The sequence below is a fragment of the Chlorocebus sabaeus genome, chromosome 17, assembly GCF_047675955.1.
Source record: "Chlorocebus sabaeus isolate Y175 chromosome 17, mChlSab1.0.hap1, whole genome shotgun sequence".
Classification (NCBI taxonomy): Eukaryota; Metazoa; Chordata; class Mammalia; order Primates; family Cercopithecidae; genus Chlorocebus; species Chlorocebus sabaeus.
In genome coordinates, this window is record NC_132920.1 from 27,459,005 (window position 1) to 27,475,734 (window position 16,730).

Below are 16,730 nucleotides of genomic sequence, written 5' to 3' on the forward strand. Positions count from 1 at the left end.
TTAGAGCAGTTTCCTAAAGGAAAACGGTCTTCTTAATTTAGGACCTATTCTTATTCTATAGCAAGAACATTATTCTCTGGTTTTGACTGAGATCCAGAAATGTCGTATTGTGTTACTACAAAAAAAATGAGTGAGGTAGAAACATTGACAGGCTGAGGTGTAAATTTTTATAAAATAATAAATTATCCCCACACAATACAGGTGAGGCTTCGTGGCTTAGCTGGTTAAAGCGCCTGTCTAGTAAACAGGAGATCCTGGGTTCAAATCCCAGCGAGGCCTCTTATTTCTTCCCCTAAACTCAGGTAAATTCTTGTTACTAGTTAAACCTGACTTGGATTTATACCTAATAATTTCTTCCCCTAAACTTAGGTAAATTCTTGTCACTAGTTAACCTGACTTGGATTTATACCTAATAAAGCGGCAGACCTTGAATCTCAATGTCTGATGCACTTTGTAGAGAAACATGGTGATGGGTTGGAAATATTTACTATGAATTAGCTAAATCTATGCCAGAGACCAACCATCTAGAATTGAGATGCAATTTTCTACGTTTAAATTTTTGTAGCTACTTTTCGTATTTCTAAGGAACTTACAGCTTCACATAACAGTTTTGCTTTTAATACAATTCAAAAGGAAGGTAAGGAAGGAAATAAGACATATATATTGTATAAATTGAGTGTTGTGATAACTCCCTCCTTGCATGATTCTGAACTCTAGAATTTCACTGAATACATTGAAAAGTGGAGTAACATGACAACGTCGTGAGAGGATAAAAAGAACAATTAGTGAAACACCAAAAGAAAACAAAAACAAAAACAAAAACAAAAAACCTAACAAGAGACTGGAAGCAAATGAGACCTGAAATTGTGGATCATTTATTAGACAGATAAAAATAAAAGGATGGAAAAAATTAATCAAACCCTGGATACAGTGTTATGTTTTAGCTGCTCTTTAAAGAAAAAAAAATTATCAGTTATATCTTCAAGTTATCACATTCTACAAATGCCTTCCCTCATAACATTCCTTGTTGCAGTATCGTGCTCAGCTTTTTGCTTCTCCCTGTAAGGAATGATTACATTGGATGATTACTCCTTTTGTGAGCATTTAGGAGAAAAACCAGTTATGTAATTGATGAGTGCAGTGCGAAATGGAAATATTCCTTGTTTAAGAAAATTAGGAATTTCAAACCAGCAATAGCAGAGCATTAAATCAAGTGCCTGGCCTTGTGCAAATGCGTAGGTCGCATGCCCATGAAGACAGTCCTTACTGGGAAGACGGTCCCGATTGGGAATGAGGTTATTTGTCAAAAGACTGGATTTTAGAGACACCTTAAAATGGGGTGAAATCTAAAGTGATAGTCAATGATATCAAGTACAGCTAGAAGGCTTGACAACTTAAAAGTACTAAACAGGGGCGAGGCACGGTGGCACTTTGGAAGGCTGAGGCAGCCGGATCACAAGGTCAGGAGTGTGAGACCAGCCTGGCCAATATGGTGAAACCACGTCTCTACTAAAAATACAAAAAGTAGCCGGGCGTGGTGGCATACGCCTATAGTCTCAGCTACTTGGGAGGCTGAGGCAAGAGAATCGCTTGAACCTGGGAGGCGGAGGACAGCCACTGCACCCCAGGCTGGGCAACAGAGCCAGACTCTGTCTCAAAAAAAAAAAAAAAAAAAAAAGTAAGAAACAAGGAAATGTTACAATATAAAAATAATTCTTAAAGTCATGATTTTGTTAGTCTTCTCTAACAAAGTAACATTATACGATTCAAGTTACTCTTCTCAGACAACTCGACCTCCTTCCAAATCCCATCAAATAGCACCAGGCCGGGATCTTTCAACATAGATATATGCTCCTTCTTCCTTTAGCTTCCTGTTGTCTTTGGGCTCCCATGGGGCTCCCTCCTCTCTAAATCTGGTGTAGGAAGAGAGCAAGTCTCATTCGTAGTACTGAGTTACACAGTGTAAACAACTTACAGGCGGGTAGTAATTGATTCGAATGGACGGGGTTCCTAGAGGGGTCGCTGTAAATTTTAGGAAGACAAGCGTTCGCTATAAGTTTTAGGAACACAAAATTTAGTACAGGATAGTGTTCCCGCCTGGTTTCGGGCCGGGGACCTTTCACGTGTGAGGCGAACGTGATAACCACTACACTACGGAAACCTCTATTAAGGGAAGAAAGCATCCTGCTGGACCTAATCAGGAATTCTCTGTTGATCATCCTTCCTAGAAATTTGTTTTCTTTCTATTCAAGTCAGTGTCTACCATCGCATTTTAAAACTGCTACAAAACAAGCACCACACCGAGATTAGGAAATATCCAAAACCCAGAAATTGCTGAGTATTTGAGTTCTATGAGTCTTATACTAAAACTATAACCTCAGTAAGATAAATCTCGAACATCTTGGCGCTGACCAGATTTGACGTTTACTTACTTGACATGATGACTGGAATTTGTCCTTCTGCTTACCTCAGAATTCCTTCTCACTCTCTCACCAAGCGTCAAAATCGTTGCAAAATTCTATTGAGCTTACATTCAGACTCTATAAAATGTCCTTCTCCTCTGTTGTTGATAGGTCCCTCGTTCAAGCCCTTTATATCTGTTCTTCACGACTCTCCGTAGCGATTCGAGGGTTGACTCTCTGAATCAATTCTCCACCGAGCTTAAAGTCCCAAGCTTCATTTCCCTTCATAAAGTTCCACAAACATAAGCCTTTCTGCTTTCTTACATACACATTTTATAGACTTCTTTTTTTAAAGCGAGGTTCTAGATTCACAGCAAAACTTTGAGCAGAAGGTACAGAGATTTCCCATATACCCCCTGCTCCCGCACATGCATAGCTTCACCAAAATTTGCTGTTGTCAGTGTTCTGGACTTTAGTTCTTCTGATAGGTGTGTAGTGATATCATATTGTTGTTTTAATGTGCATTTCCCTGATAACATATGATGCGGAACACCTTTTCATATGCTTATTTTTCATCTGCATATCTTGGTTGTTGACATGATTGTTAAGGTCTTTGGCCATTTTTTTTTTTTCATGAGGTTGTTTGTGTTCTTACTGTTGAATTTTAAGAGTTCTTTGTAGATTTTGAATAAGAGTACTTTATCTGGTATATCTTTAGCAAATATTTTCTCCTAGTGTGTGGCTTGTCTTTTCATCGTCTTGATGTTACAGTGTTTTTGAGCATTAGCATGTCTTTTTGGCGCTTTCTTAGAATTTCCATCTCTCTGCTTACATTGCCCATCTGTTCTTGCATGTCATCTTCTTTATACATTAGAGCCTTTCCCATCTTTCTTTTTTGAGACAGAGACTCGCTTTGTCACCCAAGCTGCAGTGCAATGGCTCACTGCAATCTCTGCTTCACGGGTTCAATCAATTCTCATGCCTTAGCCTCCTGAGTAGCTGGGATTACAGACATGTACCACCAGACCCGGCTAATATTTTTTTGTATTTTTAGTAGAGACAGGGTTTCAACATGTTGGTCAGACTGGTCTGGAAGTCCTGGCCTTACGTGATCTGCCCACCTGAGCCTCCCAAAGTGCTGGGATTACAGGTGTGAGCCACCTCGCCTGGCCAAAGCCCCTAGCATCTTAATCAGTTGTTTCAAATTTCTGGTCTGAGAATTCCAACATCCCTGTCATATCTGAGTCTGATTCTGATGCTTGCTCTGTCTCTTCTGTGCATTTTGCTTTTTATTGTGCCTTGTTATTTTTTCTTGATAGCAGGACATGTTCCACTGGGTAAAGTGAGGTGCTATAAGCAGGCCTTTAGTAATGTGGTGGAAAGGTGTGGGGGGAATAAAGCATTCTGTAGTCCCACAAGTAGGTCTCAGTCTGTTAGTGATCCTGTGTCTCTGGACTGTCAACTTTAAACATGCTTCCTAGTTTTCCCCCACTTTAGGTGGGACTAGATGGCTAGAGTGGGCTGGAGTTCGTTATTTCCCTTCCTGCAGAGCAGCTGGGCTCTGATGAAACCCCAGCAGGTTAGGCTGAGGTTAAACGGTTTCTCCTGAGGGCAGACCCTGTTAAGAGAACAAAATGCTTTGGCCTATTGCAAACTGGTTCTTGCCCACCTGCTACCAGAGGTAGAGGGGATTTTTCTCCCATATTCACTGTGACAATCTGGTCAAGCTCCTGAGGTAAAATTAACAAAATTGTGAGGTGAAGATGACTGAGTTCTGGAGATTTTATCTCCTAGACACAGCAATGTTGAGCCACCAACAATTTGCTAATGAGAGTTCAGATTTCCCTGCTCCAGCACTAGTTCACATGGTGTCTGTTCTGTGGGTTTCTGCTCTGGTAAGTTGTGATTCTCTGTATTTGTCTTTTCAATTTTGGAAGCAGTGGCTTGCCCTGTGACCTCATTTTTTTCTGACAGACATAAGAAGAGCTGGGTTTTCAGTTTGTTCAGGTTTTACTTGTTTTTAGGACTTAGTGATGACTTGTAGCTTCTTACATGCCCAACTGGATACTATATGTATATAAATCTATAGCTTTCTCTCCAAGAACAGTGTTAGCAACTATCAATAAGTTTGGATATGTTGTACTTTATTATTTTTAGTTCAAACTATTTTCTAATTTCTCTTGTAATTTGTCTTTAACCCATAGGTTGTTTAGGAATGTGATGTTATTTTCCCAAGCATTTGGGGATATTTTCCTTTGTTTCTGTTACTGACTTCTAGTTTAATTCTATATTGATTAGAGAACATTCTTATTACTTTTTTTTTTTTTTTTAACAGATGGAATCTCACTCTATTGCCCAGGCTAAAGTACAGTGGTGTGATCTCAACTCACTGTAGCCTCTGCCTCCCAGGTTCAAGTGATTATCCTGCCTCAGCCTCCTGAGTAGCTGGGACTACTGGTGCGGGCCACCATGCCCCACTACCATCAGGTTTTAAAATTTTAAATTTTGAAATAATTATAGATTTACAGGCAATTACAAAGAAAGCAAAGAGAAGTTCCCTGTACCCTTAACTTAGTTCCCCCCAATGGCTACATCTTATATAACTATAGTACAATATTAAACCCAAGAATTTGACGTTGGTACAATGTTTGTATGTAGTTCTAGGTCATTTTATCATGTGTAGATTTGTGTAACTATCACTGGAAATCAGAAAAAAAGTTTCATCACAAAGATTTCCCTGTGGGTGCCACCACTTAATTAGTTACACTCACTTCCCATGCCACCCCTACACAACTAATATGTTCTTTTTTTTTTCTTTTTTTTTGAGACAGTCTCACTCTGTTGCGCAGGCTGGAGTGCAGTGGCGCAACCTTGGCTCACTGCAACCTCTGCCTCCCGAGTTCAAGCCATTCTCGTGCCTCAGCCTCCCAAGTAGCCGGGATTACAGGTACGTGCCACCACATCTGACTATTTTTTGTATTTTCAGTAGGCACAGGGTTTTACCATGTTGGCCAGGCTGTTCTTGAACTCCTGACTTCAGGTGATCCACCCACCTTGGCTTCCCAAAGTGCTGGGATTACAGGCATGAACCACTGTGCCAGGCCTAATGTGTTCTTCATCTCTGTTTTTTATTTTGTTTTTAGAATGTTATAGAAATAGGCCAGGTGCGGTGGCTCACACCTGTAATCCCTGCACTCTGGAAGGCTGAGGCAGGTGGATCACATGAGGCCAGGAGTGCAAGACCAGCCTGACCAACATGGTGAAACCCTATCTCTACTAAAAATACCAAAATTAGCTAGCTGGTCATGGTGGCTCACACCTGTAGTCCCAGTTTCTCGGGAGGGTGAGGCATGAGAACTGCTTGAACCCAGGAGGCAGAGGTTGCAGTGAGTGGAGATGGTGCCACTGCACTCCAGCCTGGGTGACAAAGCAAGATTCTGTCTTGAAAAAAAAAAGGTTGGCCTTTTTCACAGCCTAATGCCCTTGAGATCCATCCAATTTGTTGTATCAACAGTTCCTGCCTTTTAATAGCTGAGTAGTTGTTTATTGTATGGATGTACCACAGTTTCTTAGATGAGGTACATTTTAGTAGTGTGTTTTGCTATTATAAATAAAGGTGTTACAAATAATTGTGATAGATTTTTGTGTAGACATAAGTTTTCATGTCATTTTGTATTGTTATATATTATTGAATATATACAATATATATTGAATGCTACACATGTAGCATTCACATGTTTGTTTTATAAAATGTCTCTGTTTTATCAGTATGAAATGCCTCCTTTTTTTTTTATTATGTCATGTCTCTATGGTAATACTCCTTGTCTTAAAATCTACACTTTATGTTAATACATACGTTTTACGTTAACTTTTTTATGGTTAGCCTTTGTGGTTTTTTCTGGGGGGGAGGGGGTTGTTGTTGTTTTTAACTTTATTTTATTTAATTTATTTAATTTATTTTTTGAGACTCACTCTCATAAATGGAGTGTAGTGGCGTGATTTTGGCTCACAGCAACCTCTGCCTCCTGGGTTCAAACAATTGTCATGCCTCAGCCTCCTGAGTTACTGGGACTATAGGGGTGGGCCACCACACCTGGCTAATTTTTGTATTTTTAGTAGAGACAGGGTTTCACCATTTTGGCCAAGCCGGTATTGAACTCCTGGTCGCAAGTGTTCCACCTGCCTCAGCCTTGCAATGTTCTGGAATTACAGGTATGAGCCACCACACCCAGCCTAACCTTTGTGTAATATATCTTTATCCCTTTACTTTTCTTTTTTTTTTTTTTTTTTTTTTTTTGAGACGGAGTCTCACTCTGTCACCCAAGTTGGAGTGCAGTGGTGTGATCTCAGCTCACTGCAACCTTTGCCTCTTCAGTTCAAGCGATTCTTCTGCCTCAGCCTCCCAGGCAGCTAAGACTACAGGCGTGCACCACCACGCCTGGCTAATTTTTGTATTTTCAGTAGAGACGTAGTTTCACCATATTGGCCAGGCTGGTCCCTAACTCCTGACCTCGTGATCCACCTCCCAAAGTGCTGGGATTACAGGCGTGAACCACCATGCCCAGCCTATCCCTTTACTTTTCTAAACCATTTAATTTACATCCTTACATATTTTTAGGGCCTTTTAAAAATTGTGGTAAGATATACATAACATAAAATTTGTTATTTGAATTAGTTTTAAGTATACATTTCAGTAGAATTAAGTACATTCACATCATCGTGCAACCATCTCCATTATCCATCTCCAGAACTTTTTATCATCCAAAATTGAAACTCTGTATCCTTTCAGTAATAACTCCCCATTTCTCTCCACTTTCCTAGCTCTTGGTAACTACTCTTTCTGTCTCTATGAATTTTACTATTGTGGAAATCATATATTTGTCCTTTATGTTTGGCTTATTTCACTTTGAATAATGTTCTCACTCTTTATTCATATATCATGTATCAGCATGTATCAAAATTTTACTCCTTTTTAGGCTTTCTGAATAGTCAACACGTAGAATCAACCAGAATCAATAATGCTGCTGTAAAACACTGGCATGCAAGTTTCTTTTTTAAATTTTAATATTTTAAATTTATTTTATTTATTTTTTGAGACAGGAGATTACCCACACTGGAGTGCAGTAGCACAATCATGGCTCCCCGCAGCCTTGACTTCCCAGGCCCCAGTGATCCTCCCACCCACACCCAGCTAATTTTTGTATTCTTGGTAGAGACGGGGTTTGGCCATATTGCCTGGGCTGGTCTCGAACTACTTGGCTCAGGTGATCCTCCTGCCTCAGCCTCCCAAAGTGTCAGGATTATAGGCATGAGCCACAGAGCCAGCTGGGATGCTTTTAATTTCACTTTCTTGCCTACTTTCTGTGGCTAGAACTGACAACACTATGCTGAATAGTGTGGTGAATGTGGGCATTTTTGTCTTTTGCTGATCTTGGAAAAAAAGCTTTAGTCTTTCACTACTTTTTTTTTTCTTTCTTTCTTTTTTTTTTAAATTAAGAGTGTGTCTCACTCTGTCGCCCAGGCTCGAGTACAGTGGTGAGATCTCAGTTCACTGCAACCTCTGCCTCCCAGGTTCAAGTGATTCTCGTGCCTCAGCCTCCTGAGTAGCTGGGACTACAGGCGCACGCCATGCCCGGCTAAATTTTTTGTATTTTCAGTAGTGATGGGGTTTTGCCATGTTGGCCAGGCTGGTTTCAACTCCTGATCTCAGGTGACCTGCCTGCCTCCGACTCCCAAAGTGCTGGGATCACAGGCGTGAGCCACTGTGCTCGGCCAGCCCTTCACTATTGAATATGTTAGTTGAAGGTTAATCATAAGTAGCCTTTATGATGCTAAGGAAGTTTTCTTCTATTTCTAGTTCATTGGGTGGGTTTTTTTTTGTTTGTTTGTTTTTCACGAAAGAGTGTTGGATTTTGTCAAATGCTTTTTCGGTATCAATGGAGGTGATTATGTAATTTGTTTCCATTCTGTTAATGTGGTATATATGACACTGACTGATATTTGTATGTTGAATTATCCTCACATTCCAGGAATAAATCCGACTTTTTCATAGTGTATAATCTTCTTAACATACTGCTAGCCAGGCATGGTGGCTCATGCCTGTAATCCTAGCACTTTGGGAGGCCAAGTCAGCGGATTGCCTGAGCTCAGGAGTTCACAACCAGCTTGGGCAACACAGTGAAACCCCGTTTTTACTAAAATACAAAAAATTAGCCGGATGTGGCAGTGTGTGCCTTTAGTCCCAGCTACTCGGGAGGCTGAGACAGGAGAATTGCTTGAATCTGGGAGGTGGAGGTTGCAGTGAGCCGAGATTGCACCACTACACTCCAGCCTGGGCAGTAGAGTGAGACTCCATCTCAAAAAACAAAAACAAAAACAAAAACAAACCCCAAAACATATTGCTAACTTTAGTTTGCTAGTAATTTGTGGAGAAATTTTGTATCGTACTGCTTCAGTATCCTTACTAGTTATAGGTCTATTCAGATTTTTTATTTCTTTGTAATTACATTTTAATAGATTGTTTTTAGGCACTTGTCCACTTCATCTAGATTATCCAGTTTGCTGGCATACAATTGCTCACAGTATTCTCTTATAATCCTTTTGATTTCTGTAAATTTGTAATGTCTCTTCTTTCTTTTCTTTTCCTTCCTTCCTTCCTTCCTTCCTTCCTTCCTTCCTTCCTTCCTTCCTTCCTTCCTTCCTTCCTTCCTTCCTTCTCTTTCTTTCTCTTTATTTTTTTAATTACAATCTCTGATTTTAATGACAGTCAATCTCAAGGGAAAGCTATAACCACCTCCATGTGAAACTTAAAATGGATATCCTATGTGTTTGGCCCAGCTACCATAGACATCTCTTGCCCCAGAGTTCCAGTGTATTTTTTCCTTCTAGTTTTTTGGTTCCTCTCTGCCATTGCATCAGCCTCAGGTCCACATAGGATGCTCTCTGCTGAGTATTGCCTTGAGTTACTTCTCCTTCTCATGTTCTAGCTGTTGCTACTCATGATCACAGTATCACCTGAGTAGGAAAGAGGATGCTAGAGGTAAAAAACACTACCACAGCATTTTGTTTGTTTATAAAATGTTAGACCCTTGTCCCCTCCATTTTTTCCTCTCTCATATCTAAATTTTGAGACCACTGGCCTCTAACAGTCTGTAGTAGGCCTAAGTTCAAGGTGTCATATGCTTCTCTGGTGCCTGTTTGTGAGCCAAATAGAGAAACACTGTGCTAGAGAGAGTGCTGACCAGGAAGATCACATCAAACCAATGGTGACAGAAATTGAACTGCAGTTCTCCAAGGACTTCGGTAATTATGGTGCAGTATTCTAGAGGCATATTCATTCGGATCAGCAGCGCAGAGGAGACAAAGTACATGCGCATTATCTGTGTTGATAGCAGGACATTGACACTGGAGGACTTACTGCTAGAGATGGCATAAAATAACTTGGTATGAGTGATCAGCAGTCCTCTGATGGATGTGGCGATGATTATTCCAACAAGAATGGAGGAAATGTGTTGGGACCAAAACTTCACATCACATTGGATTCCCAGATAATTCAGAGTGATCTAAATGACTCTTGTGACAGGATCCATTTTCCCAACTCGATCAAAAACAATATTGATTGTTGCCATGAAAAATTTCCAAACACAGTAAATAGAGAAAAAGTAACCCAGAAAATTAAAATATTTCCCATTGAAGGTTTTGGAATATTCTGTTCTCTCCTTGGTAGCATACAGATCAGCTGTTTCCAGAAAAAGCTGTCTGCTTAGTTCCAAAGCATCCACTTCCTATTGAATAAGTGGTAATACTTTTTATCATTCCCCAGAATCCTGATGATTTGTTATGTACCTCCCCCTTCTGGAACATTGGTCTCTGTGCCATTCCCATCCTTTTCTTTTTGGTTATGATCATATCCATGGTTTGGAGCAGTTGCTATTCTAGGGCTAGAATATCTGTGTCAGTCACATTCCTGAGGAAGTAAGACATGAAAGTGTATGGGCAGTAGACAGCACCAAATCCAGAAAGGAGAGCCGTGAGAGTAACTCCAATCACACCAACCCAGCTGATGAACTGTTCTATGGATAAGATCCCATGTTTTGGGCTGAGAATGGGAAAGGAATCTCCTAGTTTCCAGGAGAAATAGATAAAGGTCAACCACAAGAGACAGGAAAAAAGCAGTCGTTATTTATGCACTAAGACGGAGGAGACAAAAGTAGTCCGATGTTGCCCACAACAAAATAGCCAGTGTAAAAACGCACCATGAAAACCAGGATCAGCAGAATTACACACAGGTTCATTTTCCAGTGAAAATAACGAGAGCTGCTACTCAATACTCCTAAGATTTCAAACATGATGAGCTCAAACATAGTGCAAGAAAATGCAAACATCACAGTGAAGGTCACCCATGCAACATACTGACGCACCTCATAGTTTTTAAACAATTGGCCCATTAAGAAAAGCCACCCAAATTAAAAAAAAAAAAAAAAAGGTATCTGGGAGGTAATCATGATGCTGGAATCTATCAGGAAGCCTATGGTGAAGTGTAGGGAGGGCTCCCGCCTCCATTTCACACTTCCAAGGCCACCGCACCCTGGGGCCACTGGCCTCTCACACAGGTGCCATTCGCCCAGGTGCCGCCTGCGGCTGGTCGACCCGACGCCATCAAGCTGCGCCCCAGCCAGCCAATCAACGGCTATGTCCTGAGCTTCCCGCCTCGGGTTCAGCTTAGGTGGAGCACACGCCTCCACTTTCATTTCTGATTTTAGTCTTTTGAGTCTCCTAATTTTTTTTTTTTTGAGACAGAGTCTCACTCTGTTGCCCAGACTTCAGTGGCGTGATTTCGGCTCACTGTAACCTCCGCCTCCTGGGTTCAGACGATTCTCCTGCCTCAGTATCCTGAGTAGCTGGGATTACAGGCGCCGCCACTACGCTCCGCTAACTTTTGTATTTTTACTAGAGACGGGGATCTCGCCATGTTGGCCAGGCTGGTCTCGAACTCCTGACCTCAGGTGATCGCCCACCTTGGCCTCCCAAAGTGCTACGATTACAGGCATAAGCCACTGCGCCCGGCCCTCTCTTCTTTTTTCCTGCTTTATTTAGCTAAATATTTGTCAATTTTGGTGAACTTTTCAAATAACCAACTTTTGGTTTCATTGATTTTCTATATTGTTTCCAGCCTGTCTTTTCCGATGGCCTGCTTTTCCTGACAGCCTGCCCCATGGATTTAGCACTTACTAGCCAGGTCCACAGTTGCATAAGCCAATTCCTTTAAAAAAAAATAAATAAATAAACCTCTCACATACAAATATTCACCTGGATGATTCTCCACAAACCGAATAAACCTCGCCTACCAGCACGCAACTCAAGAGCACTCCAAGTTCCTTTCCAATTACTATACAGAGGGAACCACTATTGTGATTCGCCCCCTTAAACCAGTGCGAAGGCAAGGTCTTGCTTTGTAGTCCAGGCTGCAGGGCAGTGGAGTAATCAGCTCACTTGAACTCCTGGGCTAAAGTAATCCTCCTGCCTCAGCGTAAGCCACTAAGGGCCGGCTAATTTTTAATTTTGTTTTGTAGAGATAGGGTCTTACTGTGTTGCCAGGGCTGGCTTCTAACTCCAGGACTGGCTTCTAACTCCTTGGCTCAAGTGATCCTTCCGCCTCAACTAACTAAAGTGTTGGGATTGGAGGCGTGAGCCACTGCGCACCCGATCACTGAAGCTATATTGTATAGACATAGCTCCATTTTTTTTTTTTTTTTTTTTTTTTTTTGAGACGGAGTTTCCCTCTTTGTTGCCCAGACTGGAGTGCAGTGGCGCGATCACGGCTCACTGCAGTCTCCGCCTCCCGGGCTCAAGCAATTCTCGTCTCAGTCTCCCGAATAGCTGGGATTACAGGCGCCGGCCACCACGCCTGACTAATTTTTGTATTTTTAGTAGAGATGGAGTTTTACCATGTTGATCAGGTTGTTCTTGAACTCCTGATCTCAAGTATCCACCTGCCTCGGCCTCCCAAAGTGCTGGGATTACAGGCGTGAGCCAGCGCGCCCGGCCAGCTCCTATTCAGAGATCTTCCAGGGTGTATTTCGTGTAGAGGTTACTATTTTGCCTAACAAGCAAAGGTTTTTGGATCAAAAATATGATGCCTTTTCTTTTTGTCATGTTGCTTCTGTGAGTCTCTGTTTGAACCGATAGAATCTTTGCATATTATTAAGCATAAACACGGAAAGACATTTGGATTCTCTCCTTGATCTTGAGCCATCTCAAGGCTCAAGGAACCTTTGTCCTTTCTTTGTTCTGAGCTATGTTGTTGAACCCTGAATCCATTACCCTCTTTACTTTTTTTTTTTATACAGAGTCTCACCCTGTTGCCAAGGCTGGAGTGCAGTGGAGCGATCACGGCCCACTGCACCCTTCTCCCGGGTTCAAGCGATTTTCCTGCCTTAGCCTCCTGGTATTACAGGCGCGTGCCACCACGCCCAGATAATTAGTACAGACCTGTTTTCACCATGTTGGCCAGGCTCGTCTTGAACTCCTAACCTCAGATTATTCACCTGCCTCAGCCTCCCAAAGTGCTAGGATTACAGGCACGAGCCACCGCGCCCGGCCGCTCCCTTTCTTTTTACTCTGCGTTTGTCTGCAGGCTTTGAGAGGCCCAGGTGGTGCCTACCCGAGTAGGTGCCAATGTGCAGGATCCCATCTGTGCAATGCAGGTGAGTCTGGCTTCCTTGGAGTCTCGAGAGTAGACTTTTGTCAACAGTTTTCTGCAGAGAGTTTCCTTGGGGATCTTGAAAAAGGAACAGGGCTCCTTTTTGAGCAAAGTGGGGAACTGGACATTCTTTACCCTGAATGACAGAAAGGAGTTTTCAAGAAATAGATACGTGGCAACCTCATGTGGATGTGTGAATTGATACTTAGAAACTGTCAAGGCTTTAAAGAAATTATATCCCGGCTGATGCGGTGGCTCGCGCCTATAATCCCAGCACTTTGGGAGGCCAAGGCAGGCGGATCACCAGGTCAGGAGTTCAAGACCAGCCTGGCCAATATGGTGAAACCCCGTCTGCACTAAAAATACAAAAATAGCTGGACGTGGTGGTAGTCTCCTGTAGTCCCAGCTACTCGGGAGGCTGAGGCAGGAGCCTGCTTTAACCTGGAAGGCAGAGGTTGCAGTGAGCCAAGATCGTTCTGGCGAGACAGAGTGAGACGGTCTCAGACAAAAAAAAAAAAAAGAAGAAAAGAAAAAAAGAAATTGTATATTGGCCTGGCCTCTATGGGGACCCCTAATATTGGCATTATTAGCACGATGCTCTAATCAAGTAAGCTGATCAGTTTTAACTAAGAAAGTTTTCTATTTTTTCTTTTTTTTTTTTTTGAGAAAGGGTCTCGCTCTGTCACCCAGGCTGGAGTGCAGTGGCACTATCTTGGCTCATTGCAACCTCCACCTCCTGGGTTCAAGCGATTCATCCCCAGCCTCCCGAGTATCTGGGATTACAGGCATGTGCCACTATGCCCGGCTAATTTTTATATTTTCAGTAGAGATGGGGTTTTATCATGTTGGCCAGTCTGGTCTCAAACTGCTGGCCTCAAGAGATCCACCCGACTCAGCCTCCCAAAGTGCTGGGATTACAGGCGTGCATAACCGTGAACCCATCCTCCACGTCTTGACAGTTGTGAATTCATTGGTTGCAGTGAATACAGAAGTGGAATGTGTCTTCCAGATTCTTATTTCAGTTCTTTTGGATAAATAGCCAGGATGATCAAAAGGTAGTTACATTTTAAATTTTTTTGAGGATCCGCCATACTGTTTTCTACAGTGACTGTATCATTTTGCATTCCCACCTACAGTGTAGAAACAAGGGTTCCAATTTTCCACATGTTGCCTTTTGTTTTTGTTATTTGTTTCTTTTTGATAATAGCTATCCTAACAGGTGTGATGTGAATCTCATTGACAGGTTGATTTGCATTTCTCTGATGATTAGTGACATTGAACATTGTTGCTCATTTGCAAATCTTTAGAGAAATGTCCACTAGCCCTTCTTAAATCAGATTAACAGAGGTTTGTTTGTTTGTTTGTTTTGCTACTGAGTTGTAGCAGTTCCTTCTGTATTTTGGAAATTAACTCCTTAACAGGTATATGGTTTGCAAATACCTTCTCCCATTCTATAGGCTGCCTTTTCACTCGATTGTTTCCTTTGCTGTGTGGAGGCTCCTTCATTTGGAATAGTCCAATTTTTCTATTTTTGCCTGTGTTTTTGGTGTCTTACCCATGAAGTAATTGCCAAGACCAATGTTCTGAAGCTTTTCCCCTATGTTTGCCCTGTCACCCAACCTGGAATGCAGCTGCACAATCTCTGCTCACTGCAACCTCCGCCTCCTGGGCTCAAGCGATTCTCCCACCTGAGCCTCCCGAGTAGCTGAGACTACAGGTGTGGGCCACCAGGTCTGGCTAATTTTCTGTAATTTTTGTAGAGATGGGGTTTTACCATGTTGCCCAGTCTGGTCTCAAACTCCTGGGCTCAAGCAATCCACCTGCTTCAGTGTCCCAAAGTGCTGGGATTACAGGTGTGAGCCACTGAGCCCTGCCTAAGACCTTGTCTTAAACAACAATAGCAGCAGCAGCAGCCGCAGCAACAACGACAAAAACAACAAACCAAACCAAACAACAACAAAGAAAACCCCAGTATGATACTGGTACAAAGACAAACGTAGAGACCAATGGAACAGAAGAGAGGGCAGGAGAAGTGTAACGCCTCCTGCTTTATTGTTTTTTTTTCCTCAAGATTATTTAGTGATTCAAGGTCCTTTGTAGTTTCATATAATTTTACAATTGTTTTCTCTATATCTGTGCAAATGCCAGTGGGATTTTGATAGAGATTGCATTAAATCTGTAAATCACTTTGGGTAGTATGGAAACTTTAAGTCTTCCAATCTATGCCCATGGGATGTCTTTCCATTTGTTTGTGTCTTTTTGATGGATGCTTTATAGTTTTCAGTGCACAAGTGTTTCACTTTCTTAGTTAAGTTTAACCAAGTATTTTATCATTTTTGGTGCCACTGTATTAGATTATCTTCCTAATTTTCTCTTCAGCTAGTTTGTTAGTGCATAGAAACACAATTGCTTTTTAATGCTGATTTCATATCCTGCAACTTAACTGACAGTTTAAAAAATGGAGTCTTTAGGGTGTTCTCTATATAAGGCCATGCCATCAATTAATTGATTTTTGTATGTGAAGCATCTTTGCATCCAAAGGATAAATCCCACTTGTTCATGGTGTATGATTCTTTTAATGTGCTGTTGAATACAGTAATACAGTTTGTTAATATTCTGTTGAAGATTTTTGCATCTATGTTCACCAGGGATACTGCCTTGTAGTTTTCTTGGTAATGTATCTGTCTTTGGTATCAGGGTATTTCTAGCCTCATAAAATGAGTGCAAGGCCAGGCGCAGTGGCTCACGCCTGTAATCCCAGCAATTTGGGACGCCTAGGTGGGTGGATCACCTGAGGTCAGGAGTTGGAGACCAGCCTGACTAATATGGTGAAACCCCGTCTCTACTAAAGATACAAAAATTAGCCAGGCGTGGTGGCAGGTGCCTGTAGTCCCAGCTACTTAGGAGGCTGAGACGGGAGGATTGCTTGAATCCGGGAGGCAGAGGTTGCAGTGAGCCGAGATCATGTCACTGCACTCCAGCCTGGTGACAGAACATGACTCTGTCTCAAAAAACAAAACAAAACAAAACAAAACAAAAAACCTTTATTATTTCCTCCCTTCTGCTAACTTTGGACTTAATTTTTTCTTCTACTTTTTTGAGGTTTAAAAATTAGATTGTTTAGCCAGGCGCCGTGGCTCATGCCTGTAATCCTAGCACTTTGGGAGGCCGAGGCAGGCAAATCACCTGAGGTCGGGAGTTCCAGACCAGCCTGACCAACATAGAGAAACCCTGTCTCTACTAAAAACACAGTATTAGCTGGGCGTGGTGGCGGGTGCCTGTAATCCCAGCAACTTGGGAGGCTGAGGCAGGAGAATTGCTTGAACCTGGGAGGCAGAGGTTGCAGTGAGCTGAGACTGTGCCATTGTACTCTAGCCTGGGCAACAAGAGTGAAACTCCATCTCAAAAAAACAAACAAAAAAAGCCCAAAATTGGCCGGGTGTGGTGGTACACACCTGTAATCCCAGCTACTGGAGAGGCTGAAGCATGAGAATTGTTTGAACCTGGGAGGTTGCAGTGAGCCGAGACTGTGCCACTGCACCCCAGCCTGGGTGACAGAGCTAGACCCTGTATGCAAAAAAAAAAAAAAAAAAAAAAAAGAAGGAAAGAAGACAAAGAAACTTGGT

General features: G+C 42.1%; 1 non-coding gene and 1 pseudogene across 1 annotated transcript; one reads left to right on the forward strand and one right to left on the reverse strand.

Annotated features, from left to right (window-relative positions):
• The first annotated feature begins 205 nt into the window (after positions 1 to 205).
• On the forward strand, positions 206 to 279 carry TRNAT-AGU (transfer RNA threonine (anticodon AGU)). The gene has a single exon. It is a non-coding gene; the product is annotated as a tRNA-Thr (tRNA).
• A 9,289-nt stretch (positions 280 to 9,568) lies between these two features.
• Positions 9,569 to 10,849, reverse strand: LOC103221956 (Golgi pH regulator pseudogene; annotated as a pseudogene).
• Positions 10,850 to 16,730: the final 5,881 nt, after the last annotated feature.